Consider the following 26,433-nt stretch of genomic DNA (forward strand, 5'->3'; position numbering starts at 1 on the left):
GCCCCAAATTGGCCAGCTACACCTGAGTGTTGAGTAGTATCTGGGCTCTGTGGCGCAATGGATAGCGCGTTGGACTTCTAGGTGTATGAAGACTTTCAAAGGTTGTGGGTTCGAATCCCACCAGAGTCATACTTATGTGACATCATTTGACTAATTTAAAGGATGAAATGAAAATGAAACAAAAAAGTAAAGGAAATTCCTCTATCCGGTGAACTTGATGAAGTTAGTCTTCAAAAATGTGGGTTTTGTCCTACTGCAGTTAAGTTCCCTTCTATCTGTGGTGTTGCTACTTAAAAGCTTCATCCCAATGTTTCCACACAATGACAGTCTCATGATGTGAGAACTTGAAACAAGATATTGTTTTTCCAAGACCGTTCCATCTCACCCCAAATTGGCCAGTCCAAGTGATAATGGAGCTAGTGGTACATAATTCAATTGGGAATTATTTTTATTTTTGCTTTAGTTTCTAGTGGATTCATGTCTTCTAAATTCTTGTATAATGTTTGCCAGAGAAAGAAATTTAAGCTAATTGACAAAAGTTTTGGCTAATTCTATGGAGAATGTTATCAATCATGGCAAATTAGGGAAAAAAAGAGGGCCCTGAGGAGCACCTTCGTACTGAGCTACACCTGAAACAAGATATTGGTTTTCCAGGACCGTTCCATCATGCCCCAAATTGGCCAGTCCCAGTGATAATGGAGCTAGTGGTACATAATTCAATGGGGAATTCTTTTTATTTTTGCTTTAGTTTCTAGTGGATTCATGTCTTCTAAATTCTTGTGTAATGTTTGCCAGAGAAAGAAATTTAAGCTAATTGACAAAAGTTTTGGCTAATTCTATGGAGAATGTTAAGAAATGTTTTTAAATGGATATGGTTATCAATCATGGCAAATTAGGGGAAAAAAAGAGGGCCCTGAGGAGCACCTGAGCACCTGAGTACTGAGCTACACCTGAGTATTGAGCAATATCAGGGCTCTGTGGCGCAATGGATAGCGCATTGGACTTCTAGGTGTATGAAGACATTCAAAGGTTGTGGGTTCGAGTCCCACCAGAGTCGTACTTATGTGACATCATTTGACTAATTTAAAGGATGAAATGAAACAAAAAAGGAAAGGAAATGCCTCTATCAGGTGAACTTGATGAAGCTGTTAGTCTTCAAAGATGGGGGTTTTGTCCTACTGGAGTTAAGTTCCCTTCTATCTGTGGTGTTGCTACTTAATAGCTTCATCCCAATGTTCTCACACAATGACAGTCTCATGATGTGAGAACTTGAAACAAGATATTGGTTTTCCAGGACCGTTTCATCATGCCCCAAATTGGCCAGTCCAAGTTATAATGGAGTTAGTGGTACATAATTCAATGGGGAATTATTTTTATTTTTGCTTTAGTTTCTAGTGGATTCATGTCTTCTAAATTCTTGTATAATGTTTGCCAGAGAAAGAAATTTAAGCTAATTGACAAAAGTTTTGGCTAATTCTATGGAGAATGTTATCAATCATGGCAAATTAGGGAAAAAAAGAGGGCCCTGAGGAGCACCTTCGTACTGAGCTACACCTGAAACAAGATATTGGTTTTCCAGGACCGTTCCATCATGCCCCAAATTGGCCAGTCCCAGTGATAATGGAGCTAGTGGTACATAATTCAATGGGGAATTCTTTTTATTTTTGCTTTAGTTTCTAGTGGATTCATGTCTTCTAAATTCTTGTGTAATGTTTGCCAGAGAAAGAAATTTAAGCTAATTGACAAAAGTTTTGGCTAATTCTATGGAGAATGTTAAGAAATGTTTTTAAATGGATATGGTTATCAATCATGGCAAATTAGGGAAAAAAAGAGGACCCTGAGGAGCACCTGAGTACTGAGGTACTCCTGAGCATTGAGGAATATCAGGGCTCTGTGGCGCAATGGATAGCGCATTGGACTTCTAGGTGTATGAAGACATTCAAAGGTTGTGGGTTCGAGTCCCACCAGAGTCGTACTTATGTGACATCATTTGACTAATTTAAAGGATGAAATGAAAATGAAACAAAAAAGGAAAGGAAATTCCTCTATCAGGTGAACTTGATGAAGCTGTTAGTCTTCAAAGATGGGGGTTTTGTCCTACTGGAGTAAAGTTCCCTTCTATCTGTGGTGTTGCTACTTAATAGCTTCATCCCAATGTTCCCACACAATGACAGTCTCATGATGTGAGAACTTGAAACAAGATATTGGTTTTCCAGGACCGTTTCATCATGCCCCAAATTGGCCAGCTACACCTGAGTATGGAGTAGTATCTGGGCTCTGTGGCGCAATGGATAGCGTGTTGGACTTCTAGGTGTATGAAGACTTTCAAAGGTTGTGGGTTCGAATCCCACCAGAGTCATACTTATGTGACATCATTTGACTAATTTAAAGGATGAAATGAAAATGAAACAAAAAAGTAAAGGAAATTCCTCTATCCGGTGAACTTGATGAAGTTAGTCTTCAAAAATGTGGGTTTTGTCCTACTGCAGTTAAGTTCCCTTCTATCTGTGGTGTTGCTACTTAAAAGCTTCATCCCAATGTTTCCACACAATGACAGTCTCATGATGTGAGAACTTGAAACAAGATATTGTTTTTCCAAGACCGTTCCATCTCACCCCAAATTGGCCAGTCCAAGTGATAATGGAGCTAGTGGTACATAATTCAATTGGGAATTATTTTTATTTTTGCTTTAGTTTCTAGTGGATTCATGTCTTCTAAATTCTTGTATAATGTTTGCCAGAGAAAGAAATTTAAGCTAATTGACAAAAGTTTTGGCTAATTCTATGGAGAATGTTATCAATCATGGCAAATTAGGGAAAAAAAGAGGGCCCTGAGGAGCACCTTCGTACTGAGCTACACCTGAAACAAGATATTGGTTTTCCAGGACCGTTCCATCATGCCCCAAATTGGCCAGTCCCAGTGATAATGGAGCTAGTGGTACATAATTCAATGGGGAATTCTTTTTATTTTTGCTTTAGTTTCTAGTGGATTCATGTCTTCTAAATTCTTGTGTAATGTTTGCCAGAGAAAGAAATTTAAGCTAATTGACAAAAGTTTTGGCTAATTCTATGGAGAATGTTAAGAAATGTTTTTAAATGGATATGGTTATCAATCATGGCAAATTAGGGGAAAAAAAGAGGGCCCTGAGGAGCACCTGAGCACCTGAGTACTGAGCTACACCTGAGTATTGAGCAATATCAGGGCTCTGTGGCGCAATGGATAGCGCATTGGACTTCTAGGTGTATGAAGACATTCAAAGGTTGTGGGTTCGAGTCCCACCAGAGTCGTACTTATGTGACATCATTTGACTAATTTAAAGGATGAAATGAAACAAAAAAGGAAAGGAAATGCCTCTATCAGGTGAACTTGATGAAGCTGTTAGTCTTCAAAGATGGGGGTTTTGTCCTACTGGAGTTAAGTTCCCTTCTATCTGTGGTGTTGCTACTTAATAGCTTCATCCCAATGTTCTCACACAATGACAGTCTCATGATGTGAGAACTTGAAACAAGATATTGGTTTTCCAGGACCGTTTCATCATGCCCCAAATTGGCCAGTCCAAGTTATAATGGAGTTAGTGGTACATAATTCAATGGGGAATTCTTTTTATTTTTGCTTCAGATCCTAGTGGATTCATGTCTTCTAATTTCTTGTGTAATGTTTGCCAGAGAAAGAAATTTAAGCTAATTGACAAAAGTTTTGGCTAATTCTATGGAGAATGTTAAGAAATGTTTTTAAATGGATATGGTTATCAATCATGGCAAATTAGGGAAAAAAGAGGACCCTGAGGAGCACCTGAGTACTGAGGTACTCCTGAGCATTGAGGAATATCAGGGCTCTGTGGCGCAATGGATAGCGCATTGGACTTCTCGGTATATGAAGACATTCAAAGGTTGTGGGTTCGAGTCCCACCAGAGTCGTACTTATATGACATCATTTGACTAATTTAAAGGATGAAATGAAACAAAAAAGGAAAGGAAATGCCTCTATCAGGTGAACTTGATGAAGCTGTTAGTCTTCAAAGATGGGGGTTTTGTCCTACTGGAGTTAAGTTCCCTTCTATCTGTGGTGTTGCTACTTAATAGCTTCATCCCAATGTTCTCACACAATGACAGTCTCATGATGTGAGAACTTGAAACAAGATATTGGTTTTCCAGGACCGTTTCATCATGCCCCAAATTGGCCAGTCCAAGTTATAATGGAGTTAGTGGTACATAATTCAATGGGGAATTCTTTTTATTTTTGCTTCAGATCCTAGTGGATTCATGTCTTCTAATTTCTTGTGTAATGTTTGCCAGAGAAAGAAATTTAAGCTAATTGACAAAAGTTTTGGCTAATTCTATGGAGAATGTTAAGAAATGTTTTTAAATGGATATGGTTATCAATCATGGCAAATTAGGGAAAAAAAGAGGACCCTGAGGAGCACCTGAGTACAGAGGTACTCCTGAGCATTGAGGAATATCAGGGCTCTGTGGCGCAATGGATAGCGCATTGGACTTCTAGGTGTATGAAGACATTCAAAGGTTGTGGGTTCGAGTCCCACCAGAGTCGTACTTATGTGACATCATTTGACTAATTTAAAGGATGAAATGAAAATGAAACAAAAAAGGAAAGGAAATTCCTCTATCAGGTGTACTTGATGAAGCTGTTAGTCTTCAAAGATGGGGGTTTTGTCCTACTGGAGTTAAGTTCCCTTTTATCTGTGGTGTTGCTACTTAATAGCTTCATCCCAATGTTCCCACACAATGACAGTCTCATGATGTGAGAACTTGAAACAAGATATTGGTTTTCCAGGACCGTTTCATCATGCCCCAAATTGGCCAGTCCAAGTGATAATGGAGTTAGTGGTACATAATTATATGGGGAATTCTTTTTATTTTTGCTTCAGATCCTGGTGGATTCATGTCTTCTAATTTCTTGTGTAATGTTTGCCAGAGAAAGAAATTTAAGCTAATTGACAAAAGTTTTGGCTAATTCTATGGAGAATGTTAAGAAATGTTTTTAAATGGATATGGTTATCAATCATGGCAAATTAGGGAAAAAAAAGAGTTCCCTGAGGAGCACCTGAGTACTGAGCTACACCTGAGTATTGAGGAGTATCTGGGCTCAGTGGCGCAATGGATAGCGCATTGGACTTCTAGGTGTATGAAGACATTCAATGGTTTTGGGTTCAAATCCCACCAGAGTTATACTTATGTGACATCATTTGACTAATTTAAAGGATGAAATGAAAATGAAACAAAAAAGTAAAGGAAATTCCTCTATCCGGTGAACTTGATGAAGTTAGTCTTCAAAAATGTGGGTTTTGTCCTACTGCAGTTAAGTTCCCTTCTATCTGTGGTGTTGCTACTTAAAAGCTTCATCCCAATGTTTCCACACAATGACAGTCTCATGATGTGAGAACTTGAAACAAGATATTGTTTTTCCAAGACCGTTCCATCTCACCCCAAATTGGCCAGTCCAAGTGATAATGGAGCTAGTGGTACATAATTCAATTGGGAATTATTTTTATTTTTGCTTTCGTTTCTAGTGGATTCATGTCTTCTAAATTCTTGTATAATGTTTGCCAGAGAAAGAAATTTAAGCTAATTGACAAAAGTTTTGGCTAATTCTATGGAGAATGTTATCAATCATGGCAAATTAGGGAAAAAAAGAGGGCCCTGAGGAGCACCTTCGTACTGAGCTACACCTGAAACAAGATATTGGTTTTCCAGGACCGTTCCATCATGCCCCAAATTGGCCAGTCCCAGTGATAATGGAGCTAGTGGTACATAATTCAATGGGGAATTCTTTTTATTTTTGCTTTAGTTTCTAGTGGATTCATGTCTTCTAAATTCTTGTGTAATGTTTGCCAGAGAAAGAAATTTAAGCTAATTGACAAAAGTTTTGGCTAATTCTATGGAGAATGTTAAGAAATGTTTTTAAATGGATATGGTTATCAATCATGGCAAATTAGGGAAAAAAAGAGGGCCCTGAGGAGCACCTGAGCACCTGAGTACTGAGCTACACCTGAGTTTTGAGGAGTATCTGTTCTCTGTGGCGCAATGGATAGCGCATTGGACTTCTAGGTGTATGAAGACATTCAAAGGTTGTGGGTTCGAGTCCCACCAGAGTCGTACTTATGTGACATCATTTGACTAATTTAAAGGATGAAATGAAAATGAAACAAAAAAGGAAAGGAAATTCCTCTATCAGGTGTACTTGATGAAGCTGTTAGTCTTCAAAGATGGGGGTTTTGTCCTACTGGAGTTAAGTTCCCTTTTATCTGTGGTGTTGCTACTTAATAGCTTCATCCCAATGTTCCCACACAATGACAGTCTCATGATGTGAGAACTTGAAACAAGATATTGGTTTTCCAGGACCGTTTCATCATGCCCCAAATTGGCCAGTCCAAGTGATAATGGAGTTAGTGGTACATAATTATATGGGGAATTCTTTTTATTTTTGCTTCAGATCCTGGTGGATTCATGTCTTCTAATTTCTTGTGTAATGTTTGCCAGAGAAAGAAATTTAAGCTAATTGACAAAAGTTTTGGCTAATTCTATGGAGAATGTTAAGAAATGTTTTTAAATGGATATGGTTATCAATCATGGCAAATTAGGGAAAAAAAAGAGTTCCCTGAGGAGCACCTGAGTACTGAGCTACACCTGAGTATTGAGGAGTATCTGGGCTCAGTGGCGCAATGGATAGCGCATTGGACTTCTAGGTGTATGAAGACATTCAATGGTTTTGGGTTCAAATCCCACCAGAGTTATACTTATGTGACATCATTTGACTAATTTAAAGGATGAAATGAAAATGAAACAAAAAAGTAAAGGAAATTCCTCTATCCGGTGAACTTGATGAAGTTAGTCTTCAAAAATGTGGGTTTTGTCCTACTGCAGTTAAGTTCCCTTCTATCTGTGGTGTTGCTACTTAAAAGCTTCATCCCAATGTTTCCACACAATGACAGTCTCATGATGTGAGAACTTGAAACAAGATATTGTTTTCCAAGACCGTTCCATCTCACCCCAAATTGGCCAGTCCAAGTGATAATGGAGCTAGTGGTACATAATTCAATTGGGAATTATTTTTATTTTTGCTTTAGTTTCTAGTGGATTCATGTCTTCTAAATTCTTGTATAATGTTTGCCAGAGAAAGAAATTTAAGCTAATTGACAAAAGTTTTGGCTAATTCTATGGAGAATGTTATCAATCATGGCAAATTAGGGAAAAAAAGAGGGCCCTGAGGAGCACCTTCGTACTGAGCTACACCTGAAACAAGATATTGGTTTTCCAGGACCGTTCCATCATGCCCCAAATTGGCCAGTCCCAGTGATAATGGAGCTAGTGGTACATAATTCAATGGGGAATTCTTTTTATTTTTGCTTTAGTTTCTAGTGGATTCATGTCTTCTAAATTCTTGTGTAATGTTTGCCAGAGAAAGAAATTTAAGCTAATTGACAAAAGTTTTGGCTAATTCTATGGAGAATGTTAAGAAATGTTTTTAAATGGATATGGTTATCAATCATGGCAAATTAGGGAAAAAAAGAGGGCCCTGAGGAGCACCTGAGCACCTGAGTACTGAGCTACACCTGAGTTTTGAGGAGTATCTGTTCTCTGTGGCGCAATGGATAGCGCATTGGACTTCTAGGTGTATGAAGACATTCAAAGGTTGTGGGTTCGAGTCCCACCAGAGTCGTACTTATGTGACATCATTTGACTAATTTAAAGGATGAAATGAAACAAAAAAGGAAAGGAAATGCCTCTATCAGGTGAACTTGATGAAGCTGTTAGTCTTCAAAGATGGGGGTTTTGTCCTACTGGAGTTAAGTTCCCTTCTATCTGTTATGTTGCTACTTAATAGCTTCATCCCAATGTTCCCACACAATGACAGTCTCATGATGTGAGAACTTGAAACAAGATATTGGTTTTCCAGGACCGTTTCATCATGCCCCAAATTGGCCAGCTACACCTGAGTGTTGAGTAGTATCTGGGCTCTGTGGCGCAATGGATAGCGCGTTGGACTTCTAGGTGTATGAAGACTTTCAAAGGTTGTGGGTTCGAATCCCACCAGAGTCATACTTATGTGACATCATTTGACTAATTTAAAGGATGAAATGAAAATGAAACAAAAAAGTAAAGGAAATTCCTCTATCCGGTGAACTTGATGAAGTTAGTCTTCAAAAATGTGGGTTTTGTCCTACTGCAGTTAAGTTCCCTTCTATCTGTGGTGTTGCTACTTAAAAGCTTCATCCCAATGTTTCCACACAATGACAGTCTCATGATGTGAGAACTTGAAACAAGATATTGTTTTTCCAAGACCGTTCCATCTCACCCCAAATTGGCCAGTCCAAGTGATAATGGAGCTAGTGGTACATAATTCAATTGGGAATTATTTTTATTTTTGCTTTAGTTTCTAGTGGATTCATGTCTTCTAAATTCTTGTATAATGTTTGCCAGAGAAAGAAATTTAAGCTAATTGACAAAAGTTTTGGCTAATTCTATGGAGAATGTTATCAATCATGGCAAATTAGGGAAAAAAAGAGGGCCCTGAGGAGCACCTTCGTACTGAGCTACACCTGAAACAAGATATTGGTTTTCCAGGACCGTTCCATCATGCCCCAAATTGGCCAGTCCCAGTGATAATGGAGCTAGTGGTACATAATTCAATGGGGAATTCTTTTTATTTTTGCTTTAGTTTCTAGTGGATTCATGTCTTCTAAATTCTTGTGTAATGTTTGCCAGAGAAAGAAATTTAAGCTAATTGACAAAAGTTTTGGCTAATTCTATGGAGAATGTTAAGAAATGTTTTTAAATGGATATGGTTATCAATCATGGCAAATTAGGGGAAAAAAAGAGGGCCCTGAGGAGCACCTGAGCACCTGAGTACTGAGCTACACCTGAGTATTGAGCAATATCAGGGCTCTGTGGCGCAATGGATAGCGCATTGGACTTCTAGGTGTATGAAGACATTCAAAGGTTGTGGGTTCGAGTCCCACCAGAGTCGTACTTATGTGACATCATTTGACTAATTTAAAGGATGAAATGAAACAAAAAAGGAAAGGAAATGCCTCTATCAGGTGAACTTGATGAAGCTGTTAGTCTTCAAAGATGGGGGTTTTGTCCTACTGGAGTTAAGTTCCCTTCTATCTGTGGTGTTGCTACTTAATAGCTTCATCCCAATGTTCTCACACAATGACAGTCTCATGATGTGAGAACTTGAAACAAGATATTGGTTTTCCAGGACCGTTTCATCATGCCCCAAATTGGCCAGTCCAAGTTATAATGGAGTTAGTGGTACATAATTCAATGGGGAATTATTTTTATTTTTGCTTTAGTTTCTAGTGGATTCATGTCTTCTAAATTCTTGTATAATGTTTGCCAGAGAAAGAAATTTAAGCTAATTGACAAAAGTTTTGGCTAATTCTATGGAGAATGTTATCAATCATGGCAAATTAGGGAAAAAAAGAGGGCCCTGAGGAGCACCTTCGTACTGAGCTACACCTGAAACAAGATATTGGTTTTCCAGGACCGTTCCATCATGCCCCAAATTGGCCAGTCCCAGTGATAATGGAGCTAGTGGTACATAATTCAATGGGGAATTCTTTTTATTTTTGCTTTAGTTTCTAGTGGATTCATGTCTTCTAAATTCTTGTGTAATGTTTGCCAGAGAAAGAAATTTAAGCTAATTGACAAAAGTTTTGGCTAATTCTATGGAGAATGTTAAGAAATGTTTTTAAATGGATATGGTTATCAATCATGGCAAATTAGGGAAAAAAAGAGGACCCTGAGGAGCACCTGAGTACTGAGGTACTCCTGAGCATTGAGGAATATCAGGGCTCTGTGGCGCAATGGATAGCGCATTGGACTTCTAGGTGTATGAAGACATTCAAAGGTTGTGTGTTCGAGTCCCACCAGAGTCGTACTTATGTGACATCATTTGACTAATTTAAAGGATGAAATGAAAATGAAACAAAAAAGGAAAGGAAATTCCTCTATCAGGTGAACTTGATGAAGCTGTTAGTCTTCAAAGATGGGGGTTTTGTCCTACTGGAGTTAAGTTCCCTTCTATCTGTGGTGTTGCAACTTAAAAGCTTCATCCCAATGTTTCCACACAATGACAGTCTCATGATGTGAGAACTTGAAACAAGATATTGTTTTTCCAAGACCGTTCCATCTCACCCCAAATTGGCCAGTCCAAGTGATAATGGAGCTAGTGGTACATAATTCAATTGGGAATTATTTTTGTTTTTGCTTTAGTTTCTAGTGGATTCATGTCTTCTAAATTCTTGTATAATGTTTGCCAGAGAAAGAAATTTAAGCTAATTGACAAAAGTTTTGGCTAATTCTATGGAGAATGTTAAGAAATGTTTTTAAATGGATATGGTTATCAATCATGGCAAATTAGGGAAAAAAAAGAGGGCCCTGAGGAGCACCTGAGCACCTGAGTACTGAGCTACACCTGAGTATTGAGGTGTCTCTGGGCTCTGTGGCACAATGGATAGCGCATTGGTCTTTTAGGTGTATGAAGACATTCAAAGGTTGTGGGTTCGAGTCCCACCAGAGTCGTACTTATGTGACATCATTTGACTAATTTAAAGGATGAAATGAAACAAAAAAGGAAAGGAAATGCCTCTATCAGGTGAACTTGATGAAGCTGTTAGTCTTCAAAGATGGGGGTTTTTGTCCTACTGGAGTTAAGTTCCCTTCTATCTGTGGTGTTGCTTCTTAATAGCTTCATCCCAATGTTCTCACACAATGACAGTCTCATGATGTGAGAACTTGAAACAAGATATTGGTTTTCCAGGACCGTTTCATCATGCCCCAAATTGGCCAGTCCAAGTTATAATGGAGTTAGTGGTACATAATTCAATGGGGAATTCTTTTTATTTTTGCTTCAGATCCTAGTGGATTCATGTCTTCTAATTTCTTGTGTAATGTTTGCCAGAGAAAGAAATTTAAGCTAATGACAAAAGTTTTGGCTAATTCTATGGAGAATGTTAAGAAATGTTTTTAAATGGATATGGTTATCAATCATGGCAAATTAGGGAAAAAAAGAGGACCCTGAGGAGCACCTGAGTACTGAGCTACACCTGAGTATTGAGGAGTATCTGGGCTCTGTGGCGCAATGGATAGCGCATTGGACTTCTAGGTGTATGAAGACATTCAAAGGTTGTGGGTTCGAATCCCACCAGAGTCATACTTATGTGACATCATTTGACTAATTTAAAGAATGAAAATGAAACAAAAAAGTAAAGGAAATTCCTCTATCCGGTGAACTTGATGAAGTTAGTCTTCAAAAATGTGGGTTTTGTCCTACTGCAGTTAAGTTCCCTTCTATCTGTGGTGTTGCTACTTAAAAGCTTCATCCCAATGTTTCCACACAATGACAGTCTCATGATGTGAGAACTTGAAACAAGATATTGTTTTTCCAAGACCGTTCCATCTCACCCCAAATTGGCCAGTCCAAGTGATAATGGAGCTAGTGGTACATAATTCAATTGGGAATTATTGTTGTTTTTGCTTTAGTTTCTAGTGGATTCATGTCTTCTAAATTCTTGTATAATGTTTGCCAGAGAAAGAAATTTAAGTTAATTGACAAAAGTTTTGGCTAATTCTATGGAGAATGTTATCAATCATGGCAAATTAGGGAAAAAAAGAGGGCCCTGAGGAGCACCTTCGTACTGAGCTACACCTGAAAACAAGATATTGGTTTTCCAGGACCGTTCCATCATGCCCCAAATTGGCCAGTCCCAGTGATAATGGAGCTAGTGGTACATAATTCAATGGGGAATTCTTTTTATTTTTGCTTTAGTTTCTAGTGGATTCATGTCTTCTAAATTCTTGTGTAATGTTTGCCAGAGAAAGAAATTTAAGCTAATTGACAAAAGTTTTGGCTAATTCTATGGAGAATGTTAAGAAATGTTTTTAAATGGATATGGTTATCAATCATGGCAAATTAGGGAAAAAAAGAGGGCCCTGAGGAGCACCTGAGCACCTGAGTACTGAGCTACTCCTGAGTATTGAGGAATATCTGGGCTCTTTGGGCGCAATGTATAGCGCATCGGACTTCTAGGTGTATGAAGACATTCAAAGGTGGTGGGTTCGAGTCCCACCAGAGTCGTACTTATGTGACATCATTTGACTAATTTAAAGGATGAAATGAAACAAAAAAGGAAAGGAAATGCCTCTATCAGGTGAACTTAATGAAGCTGTTAGTCTTCAAAGATGGGGGTTTTGTCCTACTGGAGTAAAGTTCCCTTCTATCTGTGGTGATGCTTCTTAATAGCTTCATCCCAATGTTCTCACACAATGACAGTCTCATTATGTGAGAACTTGAAACAAGATATTGGTTTTCCAGGACCGTTTCATCATGCCCCAAATTGGCCAGTCCAAGTTATAATGGATTTAGTGGTACATAATTCAATGGGGAATTCTTTTTATTTTTGCTTCAGATCCTAGTGGATTCATGTCTTCTAATTTCATCATCATCATCATCATCATTTATTTATATAGCGCTGTCAAGATACGCAGTGCTTTACTGCAGTTATAGCAAACAGGGAATAAATGGTGGCTAACAGACAAGGATTACAGAGTACAATAGGTTTACAAACTAAAAGGTTAGGGTACAATTGAGACATTAGGATTATATAAACACTTGTCATTTTTGATACAGCAATGATTAATTAAGGTACACCTGAGTATTGAGGAGTATCTGGGCTCTGTGGCGCAATGGATAGCGCATTGGACTTCTAGGTGTATGAAGACATTCAAAGGTTGTGGGTTCGAATCCACCAGAGTCATACTTATGTGACATCATTTGACTAATTTAAAGGATGAAATGAAATGAAACAAAAAAGTAAAGGAAATTCCTCTATCCGGTGAACTTGATGAAGTTAGTCTTCAAAAATGTGGGTTTTGTCCTACTGCAGTTAAGTTCCCTTCTATCTGTGGTGTTGCTACTTAAAAGCTTCATCCCAATGTTTCCACACAATGACAGTCTCATGATGTGAGAACTTGAAAAAGATATTGTTTTTCCAAGACCGTTCCATCTCACCCCAAATTGGCCAGTCCAAGTGATAATGGAGCTAGTGGTACATAATTCAGATTGGGGAATTATTTTTGTTTTTGCTTTAGTTTCTAGTGGATTCATGTCTTCTAAATTCTTGTATAATGTTTGCCAGAGAAAGAAATGAGAGTCTAAGATGACTCGCTAGGCAGCGTGCCTGTGTGGTGGAATGAAAGGTGGTGTTGTTTACGGTGAGTGATATCTGAGGGACAGGGGAAGATCTTGGAGGAAATATGATGAGTTCTGTTTAGAAAGGTTCAGTTTCAGGTGGCGCTGTGACATCCAGGAGGAGACAGCAGAGAGACAGTCTGTGACTTGGGAAAGGACAGAATTAGAAAGATCAGGAGTAGACAAGTAGAGTTGGGTGTCATCAGCATAAAGGTGATACTGAAGTCCAAATGACTGAATGAGTTTTCCTAGTGAAGTTGTATAGAGCGAGAACAGCAGGGGGCCAAGAACAGAGCCTTGAGGAACTCCAACAGAGAGTGGGAAAGTAGTAGAAGTAGAGTCAGAGAAGGAAACTTTAAAGGAACGGTCAGACAGATAAGATGTAAACCATGAAAGAGCAGTGTCCCGAATGCCAGATGAGTGTAGAATGTCAAGGAGGAGTGTGTGGTCAACTGTGTCAAAGGCTGCAGAGAGATCTAGAAGGATTAGAATGGAATAATGACCTTTAGACTTTGCCAATAGAAGATCATTGGTTACTTTGGTGAGGGCAGTTTCAGTCGAGTGTGATGGGCGGAAGCCAGATTGCAAGGGGTCGAGGAGGGAGTTGTGAGTGAGATGCTGGATCAGGCGTTTATAAACAAGCCTTTCTAGTAATTTGGAGGCGAATGGAAGAAGGGAGACCGGTCGATAGTTAGTGGGAGAGCTGGGATCAAGGGAAGGTTTTTTGAGGATAGGAGTGATTAGTGCTTGTTTGTATAATGATGGAAAGGTACCAGTAGAGAGTGAAAGATTGAATAGGTGGGTAAGTGCAGGAGAGAGTGTATCAGAGATTGGGTGGAGAAGGCGAGAGGGTATGGGGTCAAGGGAGCAGGTGGTGGGTTTTGAGCTGGCTAGAAGTTTGCTGACTTCATCTAGAGTTGCAGGGGTGAAGGAGTGCAAAGTAGATGTGAGTGGACTGCACGTTGGTCTGAGATTGTTGTCGGACGGTATGCTCAGCCTAATGAGATCGATTTTTTCATTAAAGAAATGAGCAAGGTCTTGGGCAGTAACATTAATAGGTGGAGGAGGTGGAGGGGGGCATAGGAGTGATTTCTTGTGTAATGTTTGCCAGAGAAAGAAATTTAAGCTAATTGACAAAAGTTTTGGCTAATTCTATGGAGAATGTTAAGAAATGTTTTTAAATGGATATGGTTATCAATCATGGCAAATTAGGGAAAAAAAAGAGGACCCTGAGGAGCACCTGAGTACTGAGGTACTCCTGAGCATTGAGGAATATCAGGGCTCTGTGGCGCAATGGATAGCGCATTGGACTTCTAGGTGTATGAAGACATTCAAAGGTTGTGGATTCGAGTCCCACCAGAGTCGTACTTATGTGACATCATTTGACTAATTTAAAGGATGAAATGAAAATGAAACAAAAAAGGAAAGGAAATTCCTCTATCAGGTGAACTTGATGAAGCTGTTAGTCTTCAAAGATGGGGGTTTTGTCCTACTGGAGTTAAGTTCCCTTCTATCTGTGGTGTTGCTACTTAATAGCTTCATCCCAATGTTCCCACACAATGACAGTCTCATGATGTGAGAACTTGAAACAAGATATTGGTTTTCCAGGACCGTTTCATCATGCCCCAAATTGGCCAGTCCAAGTGATAATGGAGTTAGTGGTACATAATTCAATGGGGAATTCTTTTTATTTTTGCTTCAGATCCTAGTGGATTCATGTCTTCTAATTTCTTGTGTAATGTTTGCCAGAGAAAGAAATTTAAGCTAATTGACAAAAGTTTTGGCTAATTCTATGGAGAATGTTAATAAATGTTTTTAAATGGATATGGTTATCAATCATGGCAAATTAGGGAAAAAAAGAGGGCCCTGAGGAGCACCTGAGCACCTGAGTACTGAGCTACACCTGAGTATTAAGGAGTATCTGTTCTCTGTGGCGCAATGGATAGCGCATTGGACTTCTAGGTCTATGAAGACATTCAAAGGTTGTGGGTTCGAGTCCCACCAGAGTCGTACTTATGTGACATCATTTGACTAATTTAAAGGATGAAATGAAAATGAAACAAAAAAGTAAAGGAAATTCCTCTATCCGGTGAACTTGATGAAGTTAGTCTTCAAAAATGTGTGTTTTGTCCTACTGCAGTTAAGTTCCCTTCTATCTGTGGTGTTGCTACTTAAAAGCTTCATCCCAATGTTTCCACACAATGACAGTCTCATGATGTGAGAACTTGAAACAAGATATTGTTTTTCCAAGACCGTTCCATCTCACCCCAAATTGGCCAGTCCAAGTGATAATGGAGCTAGTGGTACATAATTCAATTGGGAATTATTTTTATTTTTGCTTTAGTTTCTAGTGGATTCATGTCTTCTAAATTCTTGTATAATGTTTGCCAGAGAAAGAAATTTAAGCTAATTGACAAAAGTTTTGGCTAATTCTATGGAGAATGTTATCAATCATGGCAAATTAGGGAAAAAAAGAGGGCCCTGAGGAGCAACTTCGTACTGAGCTACACCTGAAACAAGATATTGGTTTTCCAGGACCATTCCATCATGCCCCAAATTGGCCAGTCCCAGTGATAATGGAGCTAGTGGTACATAATTCAATGGGGAATTCTTTTTATTTTTGCTTTAGTTTCTAGTGGATTCATGTCTTCTAAATTCTTGTGTAATGTTTGCCAGAGAAAGAAATTTAAGCTAATTGACAAAAGTTTTGGCTAATTCTATGGAGAATGTTAAGAAATGTTTTTAAATGGATATGGTTATCAATCATGGCAAATTAGGGGAAAAAAAGAGGGCCCTGAGGAGCACCTGAGCACCTGAGTACTGAGCTACACCTGAGTATTGAGCAATATCAGGGCTCTGTGGCGCAATGGATAGCGCATTGGACTTCTAGGTGTATGAAGACATTCAAAGGTTGTGGGTTCGAGTCCCACCAGAGTCGTACTTATGTGACATCATTTGACTAATTTAAAGGATGAAATGAAAATGAAACAAAAAAGGAAAGGAAATTCCTCTATCAGGTGAACTTGATGAAGCTGTTAGTCTTCAAAGATGGGGGTTTTGTCCTACTGGAGTTAAGTTCCCTTCTATCTGTGGTGTTGCTACTTAATAGCTTCATCCCAATGTTCTCACACAATGACAGTCTCATGATGTGAGAACTTGAAACAAGATATTGGTTTTCCAGGACCGTTTCATCATGCCCCAAATTGGCCAGTCCAAGTTATAATGGAGTTAGTGGTACATAATTCAATGGGGAATTCTTTTTATTTTTGCTTCAGATCCTAGTGGATTCATGTCTTCTAATTTCTTGTGTAATGTTTGCCAGAGAAAGAAATTTAAGCTAATTGACAAAAGTTTTGGCTAATTCTATGAAGAATGTTAAGAAATGTTTTTAAATGGATATGGTTATCAATCATGGCAAATTAGGGAAAAAAAGAGGACCCTGAGGAGCACCTGAGTACTGAAGTACTCCTGAGCATTGAGGAATATCAGGGCTCTGTGGCGCAATGGATAGCGCATTGGACTTCTAAGTGTATGAAGACATTCAAAGGTTGTGGGTTCGAGTCCCACCAGAGTTGTACTTATGTGACATCATTTGACTAATTTAAAGGATGAAATGAAAATGAAACAAAAAAGGAAAGGAAATTCCTCTATCAGGTGAACTTGATGAAGCTGTTAGTCTTCAAAGATGGGGGTTTTGTCCTACTGGAGTTAAGTTCCCTTCTATCTGTAGCTTTATCCCAATGTTCCCACACAATGACAGTCTCATGATGTGAGAACTTGAAACAAGATATTGGTTTTCCAGGACCGTTTCATCATGCCCCAAATTGGCCAGTCCAAGTGATAATGGAGTTAGTGGTACATAATTCAATGGGGAATTCTTTTTATTTTTGCTTCAGATCCTAGTGGATTCATGTCTTCTAATTTTTTGTGTAATGTTTGCCAGAGAAAGAAATTTAAGCTAATTGACAAAAGTTTTGGCTAATTCTATGGAGAGTGTTAAGAAATGTTTTTAAATGGATATGGTTATCAATCATGGCAAATTAGGGAAAAAAAAGAGTTCCCTGAGGAGCACCTGAGCACCTGAGTACTGAGCTACACCTGAGTATTGAGGAGTATCTGGGCTCTGTGGCGCAATGGATAGCGCATTGGACTTCTAGGTGTATGAAGACATTCAAAGGTTGTGGGTTCGAGTCCCACCAGAGTCGTACTTATGTGACATCATTTGACTAATTTAAAGGATGAAATGAAAATGAAACAAAAAAGGAAAGGAAATTCCTCTATCAGGTGAACTTGATGAAGCTGTTAGTCTTCAAAGATGGGGGTTTTGTCCTACTGGAGTTAAGTTCCCTTCTATCTGTGGTGTTGCTACTTAATAGCTTCATCCCAATGTTCCCACACAATGACAGTCTCATGATGTGAGAACTTGAAACAAGATATTGGTTTTCCAGGACCGTTTCATCATGCCCCAAATTGGCCAGTCCAAGTGATAATGGAGTTAGTGGTACATAATTCAATGGGGAATTCTTTTTATTTTTGCTTCAGATCCTAGTGGATTCATGTCTTCTAATTTCTTGTGTAATGTTTGCCAGAGAAAGAAATTTAAGCTAATTGACAAAAGTTTTGGCTAATTCTATGGAGAATGTTAATAAATGTTTTTAAATGGATATGGTTATCAATCATGGCAAATTAGGGAAAAAAAAGAGGGCCCTGAGGAGCACCTGAGCACCTGAGTACTGAGCTACACCTGAGTATTAAGGAGTATCTGTTCTCTGTGGCGCAATGGATAGCGCATTGGACTTCTAGGTCTATGAAGACATTCAAAGGTTGTGGGTTCGAGTCCCACCAGAGTCGTACTTATGTGACATCATTTGACTAATTTAAAGGATGAAATGAAAATGAAACAAAAAAGTAAAGGAAATTCCTCTATCCGGTGAACTTGATGAAGTTAGTCTTCAAAAATGTGTGTTTTGTCCTACTGCAGTTAAGTTCCCTTCTATCTGTGGTGTTGCTACTTAAAAGCTTCATCCCAATGTTTCCACACAATGACAGTCTCATGATGTGAGAACTTGAAACAAGATATTGTTTTTCCAAGACCGTTCCATCTCACCCCAAATTGGCCAGTCCAAGTGATAATGGAGCTAGTGGTACATAATTCAATTGGGAATTATTTTTATTTTTGCTTTAGTTTCTAGTGGATTCATGTCTTCTAAATTCTTGTATAATGTTTGCCAGAGAAAGAAATTTAAGCTAATTGACAAAAGTTTTGGCTAATTCTATGGAGAATGTTATCAATCATGGCAAATTAGGGAAAAAAAGAGGGCCCTGAGGAGCAACTTCGTACTGAGCTACACCTGAAACAAGATATTGGTTTTCCAGGACCATTCCATCATGCCCCAAATTGGCCAGTCCCAGTGATAATGGAGCTAGTGGTACATAATTCAATGGGGAATTCTTTTTATTTTTGCTTTAGTTTCTAGTGGATTCATGTCTTCTAAATTCTTGTGTAATGTTTGCCAGAGAAAGAAATTTAAGCTAATTGACAAAAGTTTTGGCTAATTCTATGGAGAATGTTAAGAAATGTTTTTAAATGGATATGGTTATCAATCATGGCAAATTAGGGGAAAAAAAGAGGGCCCTGAGGAGCACCTGAGCACCTGAGTACTGAGCTACACCTGAGTATTGAGCAATATCAGGGCTCTGTGGCGCAATGGATAGCGCATTGGACTTCTAGGTGTATGAAGACATTCAAAGGTTGTGGGTTCGAGTCCCACCAGAGTCGTACTTATGTGACATCATTTGACTAATTTAAAGGATGAAATGAAAATGAAACAAAAAAGGAAAGGAAATTCCTCTATCAGGTGAACTTGATGAAGCTGTTAGTCTTCAAAGATGGGGGTTTTGTCCTACTGGAGTTAAGTTCCCTTCTATCTGTGGTGTTGCTACTTAATAGCTTCATCCCAATGTTCTCACACAATGACAGTCTCATGATGTGAGAACTTGAAACAAGATATTGGTTTTCCAGGACCGTTTCATCATGCCCCAAATTGGCCAGTCCAAGTTATAATGGAGTTAGTGGTACATAATTCAATGGGGAATTCTTTTTATTTTTGCTTCAGATCCTAGTGGATTCATGTCTTCTAATTTCTTGTGTAATGTTTGCCAGAGAAAGAAATTTAAGCTAATTGACAAAAGTTTTGGCTAATTCTATGGAGAATGTTAAGAAATGTTTTTAAATGGATATGGTTATCAATCATGGCAAATTAGGGAAAAAAAGAGGACCCTGAGGAGCACCTGAGTACTGAAGTACTCCTGAGCATTGAGGAATATCAGGGCTCTGTGGCGCAATGGATAGCGCATTGGACTTCTAAGTGTATGAAGACATTCAAAGGTTGTGGGTTCGAGTCCCACCAGAGTTGTACTTATGTGACATCATTTGACTAATTTAAAGGATGAAATGAAAATGAAACAAAAAAGGAAAGGAAATTCCTCTATCAGGTGAACTTGATGAAGCTGTTAGTCTTCAAAGATGGGGGTTTTGTCCTACTGGAGTTAAGTTCCCTTCTATCTGTGGTGTTGCTACTTAATAGCTTCATCCCAATGTTCCCACACAATGACAGTCTCATGATGTGAGAACTTGAAACAAGATATTGGTTTTCCAGGACCGTTTCATCATGCCCCAAATTGGCCAGTCCAAGTTATAATGGAGTTAGTGGTACATAATTCAATGGGGAATTCTTTTTATTTTTGCTTCAGATCCTAGTGGATTCATGTCTTCTAATTTCTTGTGTAATGTTTGCCAGAGAAAGAAATTTAAGCTAATTGACAAAAGTTTTGGCTAATTCTATGGAGAATGTTAAGAAATGTTTTTAAATGGATATGGTTATCAATCATGGCAAATTAGGGAAAAAAAAGAGGACCCTGAGGAGCACCTGAGTACTGAGCTACTCCTGAGCATTGAGGAATATCAGGGCTCTGTGGCGCAATGTATAGCGCATTGGACTTCTAGGTGTATGAAGACATTCAAAGGTTGTGGGTTCGAGTCCCACCAGAGTCGTACTTATGTGACATCATTTGACTAATTTAAAGGATGAAATGAAAATGAAACAAAAAAGGAAAGGAAATTCCTCTATCAGGTGAACTTGATGAAGCTGTTAGTCTTCAAAGATGGGGGTTTTGTCCTACTGGAGTTAAGTTCCCTTCTATCTGTGGTGTTGCTACTTAATAGCTTCATCCCAATGTTCTCACACAATGACAGTCTCATGATGTGAGAACTTGAAACAAGATATTGGTTTTCCAGGACCGTTTCATCATGCCCCAAATTGGCCAGTCCAAGTTATAATGGAGTTAGTGGTACATAATTCAATGGGGAATTCTTTTTATTTTTGCTTCAGATCCTAGTGGATTCATGTCTTCTAATTTCTTGTGTAATGTTTGCCAGATAAAGAAATTTAAGCTAATTGACAAAAGTTTTGGCTAATTCTATGGAGAATGTTAAGAAATGTTTTTAAATGGATATGGTTATCAATCATGGCAAATTAGGGAAAAAAAGAGGACCCTGAGGAGCACCTGAGTACTGAAGTACTCCTGAGCATTGAGGAATATCAGGGCTCTGTGGCGCAATGGATAGCGCATTGGACTTCTAAGTGTATGAAGACATTCAAAGGTTGTGGGTTCGAGTCCCACCAGAGTTGTACTTATGTGACATCATTTGACTAATTTAAAGGATGAAATGAAAATGAAACAAAAAAGGAAAGGAAATTCCTCTATCAGGTGAACTTGATGAAGCTGTTAGTCTTCAAAGATGGGGGTTTTGTCCTACTGGAGTTAAGTTCCCTTCTATCTGTAGCTTTATCCCAATGTTCCCACACAATGACAGTCTCATGATGTGAGAACTTGAAACAAGATATTGGTTTTCCAGGACCGTTTCATCATGCCCCAAATTGGCCAGTCCAAGTGATAATGGAGTTAGTGGTACATAATTCAATGGGGAATTCTTTTTATTTTTGCTTCAGATCCTAGTGGATTCATGTCTTCTAATTTTTTGTGTAATGTTTGCCAGAGAAAGAAATTTAAGCTAATTGACAAAAGTTTTGGCTAATTCTATGGAGAGTGTTAAGAAATGTTTTTAAATGGATATGGTTATCAATCATGGCAAATTAGGGAAAAAAAAGAGTTCCCTGAGGAGCACCTGAGCACCTGAGTACTGAGCTACACCTGAGTATTGAGGAGTATCTGGGCTCTGTGGCGCAATGGATAGCGCATTGGACTTCTAGGTGTATGAAGACATTCAAAGGTTGTGGGTTCGAATCCCACCAGAGTCATACTTATGTGACATCATTTGACTAATTTAAAGGATGAAATGAAAATGAAACAAAAAAGTAAAGGAAATTCCTCTATCCGGTGAACTTGATGAAGTTAGTCTTCAAAAATGTGGGTTTTGTCCTACTGCAGTTAAGTTCCCTTCTATCTGTGGTGTTGCTACTTAAAAGCTTCATCCCAATGTTTCCACACAATGACAGTCTCATGATGTGAGAACTTGAAACAAGATATTGGTTTTCCAGGACCGTTTCATCATGCCCCAAATTGGCCAGTCCAAGTTATAATGGAGTTAGTGGTACATAATTCAATGGGGAATTCTTTTTATTTTTGCTTCAGATCCTAGTGGATTCATGTCTTCTAATTTCTTGTGTAATGTTTGCCAGAGAAAGAAATTTAAGCTAATTGACAAAAGTTTTGGCTAATTCTATGGAGAATGTTAAGAAATGTTTTTAAATGGATATGGTTATCAATCATGGCAAATTAGGGAAAAAAAAGAGGACCCTGAGGAGCACCTGAGTACTGAGCTACTCCTGAGCATTGAGGAATATCAGGGCTCTGTGGCGCAATGTATAGCGCATTGGACTTCTAGGTGTATGAAGACATTCAAAGGTTGTGGGTTCGAGTCCCACCAGAGTCGTACTTATGTGACATCATTTGACTAATTTAAAGGATGAAATGAAAATGAAACAAAAAAGGAAAGGAAATTCCTCTATCAGGTGAACTTGATGAAGCTGTTAGTCTTCAAAGATGGGGGTTTTGTCCTACTGGAGTTAAGTTCCCTTCTATCTGTGGTGTTGCTACTTAATAGCTTCATCCCAATGTTCTCACACAATGACAGTCTCATGATGTGAGAACTTGAAACAAGATATTGGTTTTCCAGGACCGTTTCATCATGCCCCAAATTGGCCAGTCCAAGTTATAATGGAGTTAGTGGTACATAATTCAATGGGGAATTCTTTTTATTTTTGCTTCAGATCCTAGTGGATTCATGTCTTCTAATTTCTTGTGTAATGTTTGCCAGAGAAAGAAATTTAAGCTAATTGACAAAAGTTTTGGCTAATTCTATGGAGAATGTTAAGAAATGTTTTTAAATGGATATGGTTATCAATCATGGCAAATTAGGGAAAAAAAGAGGACCCTGAGGAGCACCTGAGTACTGAAGTACTCCTGAGCATTGAGGAATATCAGGGCTCTGTGGCGCAATGGATAGCGCATTGGACTTCTAAGTGTATGAAGACATTCAAAGGTTGTGGGTTCGAGTCCCACCAGAGTTGTACTTATGTGACATCATTTGACTAATTTAAAGGATGAAATGAAAATGAAACAAAAAAGGAAAGGAAATTCCTCTATCAGGTGAACTTGATGAAGCTGTTAGTCTTCAAAGATGGGGGTTTTGTCCTACTGGAGTTAAGTTCCCTTCTATCTGTAGCTTTATCCCAATGTTCCCACACAATGACAGTCTCATGATGTGAGAACTTGAAACAAGATATTGGTTTTCCAGGACCGTTTCATCATGCCCCAAATTGGCCAGTCCAAGTGATAATGGAGTTAGTGGTACATAATTCAATGGGGAATTCTTTTTATTTTTGCTTCAGATCCTAGTGGATTCATGTCTTCTAATTTTTTGTGTAATGTTTGCCAGAGAAAGAAATTTAAGCTAATTGACAAAAGTTTTGGCTAATTCTATGGAGAGTGTTAAGAAATGTTTTTAAATGGATATGGTTATCAATCATGGCAAATTAGGGAAAAAAAGAGGACCCTGAGGAGCACCTGAGTACTGAAGTACTCCTGAGCATTGAGGAATATCAGGGCTCTGTGGCGCAATGGATAGCGCATTGGACTTCTAAGTGTATGAAGACATTCAAAGGTTGTGGGTTCGAGTCCCACCAGAGTTGTACTTATGTGACATCATTTGACTAATTTAAAGGATGAAATGAAAATGAAACAAAAAAGGAAAGGAAATTCCTCTATCAGGTGAACTTGATGAAGCTGTTAGTCTTCAAAGATGGGGGTTTTGTCCTACTGGAGTTAAGTTCCCTTCTATCTGTAGCTTTATCCCAATGTTCCCACACAATGACAGTCTCATGATGTGAGAACTTGAAACAAGATATTGGTTTTCCAGGACCGTTTCATCATGCCCCAAATTGGCCAGTCCAAGTGATAATGGAGTTAGTGGTACATAATTCAATGGGGAATTCTTTTTATTTTTGCTTCAGATCCTAGTGGATTCATGTCTTCTAATTTTTTGTGTAATGTTTGCCAGAGAAAGAAATTTAAGCTAATTGACAAAAGTTTTGGCTAATTCTATGGAGAGTGTTAAGAAATGTTTTTAAATGGATATGGTTATCAATCATGGCAAATTAGGGAAAAAAAAGAGTTCCCTGAGGAGCACCTGAGCACCTGAGTACTGAGCTACACCTGAGTATTGAGGAGTATCTGGGCTCTGTGGCGCAATGGATAGCGCATTGGACTTCTAGGTGTATGAAGACATTCAAAGGTTGTGGGTTCGAATCCCACCAGAGTCATACTTATGTGACATCATTTGACTAATTTAAAGGATGAAATGAAAATGAAACAAAAAAGTAAAGGAAATTCCTCTATCCGGTGAACTTGATGAAGTTAGTCTTCAAAAATGTGGGTTTTGTCCTACTGCAGTTAAGTTCCCTTCTATCTGTGGTGTTGCTACTTAAAAGCTTCATCCCAATGTTTCCACACAATGACAGTCTCATGATGTGAGAACTTGAAACAAGATATTGTTTTTCCAAGACCGTTCCATCTCACCCCAAATTGGCCAGTCCAAGTGATAATGGAGCTAGTGGTACATAATTCAATTGGGAATTATTGTTGTTTTTGCTTTAGTTTCTAGTGGATTCATGTCTTCTAAATTCTTGTATAATGTTTGCCAGAGAAAGAAATTTAATTTAATTGACAAAAGTTTTGGCTAATTCTATGGAGAATGTTATCAATCATGGCAAATTAGGGAAAAAAAGAGGGCCCTGAGGAGCAACTTCGTACTGAGCTACACCTAAAACAAGATATTGGTTTTCCAGGACCGTTCCATCATGCCCCAAATTGGCCAGTCCCAGTGATAATGGAGCTAGTGGTACATAATTCAATGGGGAATTCTTTTTATTTTTGCTTTAGTTTCTAGTGGATTCATGTCTTCTAAATTCTTGTGTAATGTTTGCCAGAGAAAGAAATTTAAGCTAATTGACAAAAGTTTTGGCTAATTCTATGGAGAATGTTAAGAAATGTTTTTAAATGGATATGGTTATCAATCATGGCAAATTAGGGGAAAAAAAGAGGGCCCCGAGGAGCACCTGAGCACCTGAGTACTGAGCTACACCTGAGTATTGAGGAGTATCTGGGCTCTGTGGTGCAATGGATAGCGCATTGGACTTCTAGGTGTATGAAGACATTCAAAGGTTGTGGGTTCGAGTCCCACCAGAGTCGTACTTAAGTGACATCATTTGACTAATTTAAAGGATGAAATGAAACAAAAAAGGAAAGGAAATGCCTCTATCAGGTGAACTTGATGAAGCTGTTAGTCTTCAAAGATGGGGGTTTTGTCCTACTGGAGTTAAGTTCCCTTCTATCTGTGGTGTTGCTACTTAATAGCTTCATCCCAATGTTCTCACACAATGACAGTCTCATGATGTGAGAACTTGAAACAAGATATTGGTTTTCCAGGACCGTTTCATCATGCCCCAAATTGGCCAGTCCAAGTTATAATGGAGTTAGTGGTACATAATTCAATGGGGAATTCTTTTTATTTTTGCTTCAGATCCTAGTGGATTCATGTCTTCTAATTTCTTGTGTAATGTTTGTCAGAGAAAGAAATTTAAGCTAATTGACAAAAGTTTTGGCTAATTCTATGGAGAATGTTAAGAAATGTTTTTAAATGGATATGGTTATCAATCATGGCAAATTAGGGAAAAAAAGAGGACCCTGAGGAGCACCTGAGTACTGAGGTACTCCTGAGCATTGAGGAATATCAGGGCTCTGTGGCGCAATGGATAGCGCATTGGACTTCTAGGTGTATGAAGACATTCAAAGGTTGTGTGTTCGAGTCCCACCAGAGTCGTACTTATGTGACATCATTTGACTAATTTAAAGGATGAAATGAAAATGAAACAAAAAAGGAAAGGAAATTCCTCTATCAGGTGAACTTGATGAAGCTGTTAGTCTTCAAAGATGGGGGTTTTGTCCTACTGGAGTTAAGTTCCCTTCTAACTGTGGTGTTGCTACTTAATAGCTTCATCCCAATGTTCCCACACAATGACAGTCTCATGATGTGAGAACTTGAAACAAGATATTGGTTTTCCAGGACCGTTTCATCATGCCCCAAATTGGCCAGTCCAAGTGATAATGGAGTTAGTGGTACATAATTCAATGGGGAATTCTTTTTATTTTTGCTTCAGATCCTAGTGGATTCATGTCTTCTAATTTCTTGTGTAATGTTTGCCAGAGAAAGAAATTTAAGCTAATTGACAAAAGTTTTGGCTAATTCTATGGAGAATGTTAAGAAATGTTTTTAAATGGATATGGTTATCAATCATGGCAAATTAGGGAAAAAAAAGAGTTCCCTGAGGAGCACCTGAGCACCTGAGTACTGAGCTACACCTGAGTATTGAGGAGTATCTGGGCTCTGTGGCGCAATGGATAGCGCATTGGACTTCTAGGTGTATGAAGACATTCAAAGGTTGTGGGTTCGAATCCCACCAGAGTCATACTTATGTGACATCATTTGACTAATTTAAAGGATGAAATGAAAATGAAACAAAAAAGTAAAGGAAATTCCTCTATCCGGTGAACTTGATGAAGTTAGTCTTCAAAAATGTGGGTTTTGTCCTACTGCAGTTAAGTTCCCTTCTATCTGTGGTGTTGCTACTTAAAAGC

The 26,433-nt window shown here is 38.6% G+C and overlaps 15 non-coding genes across 15 annotated transcripts; all 15 read left to right on the forward strand.

Annotated features, from left to right (window-relative positions):
• Positions 1–43: 43 nt before the first annotated feature.
• Positions 44–129, forward strand: trnar-ucu. The gene is given in 2 exon segments: positions 44–80; positions 94–129. It is a non-coding gene; the product is annotated as a tRNA-Arg (tRNA).
• Positions 130–971: 842 nt separating this feature from the next.
• Positions 972–1,057, forward strand: trnar-ucu. Its single transcript is given in 2 exon segments — positions 972–1,008; positions 1,022–1,057. It is a non-coding gene; the product is annotated as a tRNA-Arg (tRNA).
• Positions 1,058–1,887: 830 nt separating this feature from the next.
• trnar-ucu lies at positions 1,888–1,973 on the forward strand. Its single transcript is given in 2 exon segments — positions 1,888–1,924; positions 1,938–1,973. It is a non-coding gene; the product is annotated as a tRNA-Arg (tRNA).
• A 1,228-nt stretch (positions 1,974–3,201) lies between these two features.
• Positions 3,202–3,287, forward strand: trnar-ucu. Its single transcript is given in 2 exon segments — positions 3,202–3,238; positions 3,252–3,287. It is a non-coding gene; the product is annotated as a tRNA-Arg (tRNA).
• Positions 3,288–4,462: 1,175 nt separating this feature from the next.
• Positions 4,463–4,548, forward strand: trnar-ucu. The gene is given in 2 exon segments: positions 4,463–4,499; positions 4,513–4,548. It is a non-coding gene; the product is annotated as a tRNA-Arg (tRNA).
• Positions 4,549–7,971: 3,423 nt separating this feature from the next.
• Positions 7,972–8,057, forward strand: trnar-ucu. The gene is given in 2 exon segments: positions 7,972–8,008; positions 8,022–8,057. It is a non-coding gene; the product is annotated as a tRNA-Arg (tRNA).
• An 842-nt stretch (positions 8,058–8,899) lies between these two features.
• On the forward strand, positions 8,900–8,985 carry trnar-ucu. Its single transcript is given in 2 exon segments — positions 8,900–8,936; positions 8,950–8,985. It is a non-coding gene; the product is annotated as a tRNA-Arg (tRNA).
• A 1,476-nt stretch (positions 8,986–10,461) lies between these two features.
• On the forward strand, positions 10,462–10,547 carry trnak-uuu. The gene is given in 2 exon segments: positions 10,462–10,498; positions 10,512–10,547. It is a non-coding gene; the product is annotated as a tRNA-Lys (tRNA).
• Positions 10,548–11,092: 545 nt separating this feature from the next.
• On the forward strand, positions 11,093–11,178 carry trnar-ucu. The gene is given in 2 exon segments: positions 11,093–11,129; positions 11,143–11,178. It is a non-coding gene; the product is annotated as a tRNA-Arg (tRNA).
• Positions 11,179–16,067: 4,889 nt separating this feature from the next.
• trnar-ucu lies at positions 16,068–16,153 on the forward strand. The gene is given in 2 exon segments: positions 16,068–16,104; positions 16,118–16,153. It is a non-coding gene; the product is annotated as a tRNA-Arg (tRNA).
• A 1,181-nt stretch (positions 16,154–17,334) lies between these two features.
• trnar-ucu lies at positions 17,335–17,420 on the forward strand. Its single transcript is given in 2 exon segments — positions 17,335–17,371; positions 17,385–17,420. It is a non-coding gene; the product is annotated as a tRNA-Arg (tRNA).
• Positions 17,421–18,908: 1,488 nt separating this feature from the next.
• trnar-ucu lies at positions 18,909–18,994 on the forward strand. Its single transcript is given in 2 exon segments — positions 18,909–18,945; positions 18,959–18,994. It is a non-coding gene; the product is annotated as a tRNA-Arg (tRNA).
• Positions 18,995–21,450: 2,456 nt separating this feature from the next.
• On the forward strand, positions 21,451–21,536 carry trnar-ucu. The gene is given in 2 exon segments: positions 21,451–21,487; positions 21,501–21,536. It is a non-coding gene; the product is annotated as a tRNA-Arg (tRNA).
• Positions 21,537–23,973: 2,437 nt separating this feature from the next.
• Positions 23,974–24,059, forward strand: trnar-ucu. Its single transcript is given in 2 exon segments — positions 23,974–24,010; positions 24,024–24,059. It is a non-coding gene; the product is annotated as a tRNA-Arg (tRNA).
• Positions 24,060–26,178: 2,119 nt separating this feature from the next.
• Positions 26,179–26,264, forward strand: trnar-ucu. Its single transcript is given in 2 exon segments — positions 26,179–26,215; positions 26,229–26,264. It is a non-coding gene; the product is annotated as a tRNA-Arg (tRNA).
• Positions 26,265–26,433: the final 169 nt, after the last annotated feature.

The sequence above is a fragment of the Xenopus laevis genome, chromosome 9_10L (genome assembly GCF_017654675.1).
Source record: "Xenopus laevis strain J_2021 chromosome 9_10L, Xenopus_laevis_v10.1, whole genome shotgun sequence".
In the NCBI taxonomy this organism is placed as follows: domain Eukaryota; kingdom Metazoa; phylum Chordata; class Amphibia; order Anura; family Pipidae; genus Xenopus; species Xenopus laevis.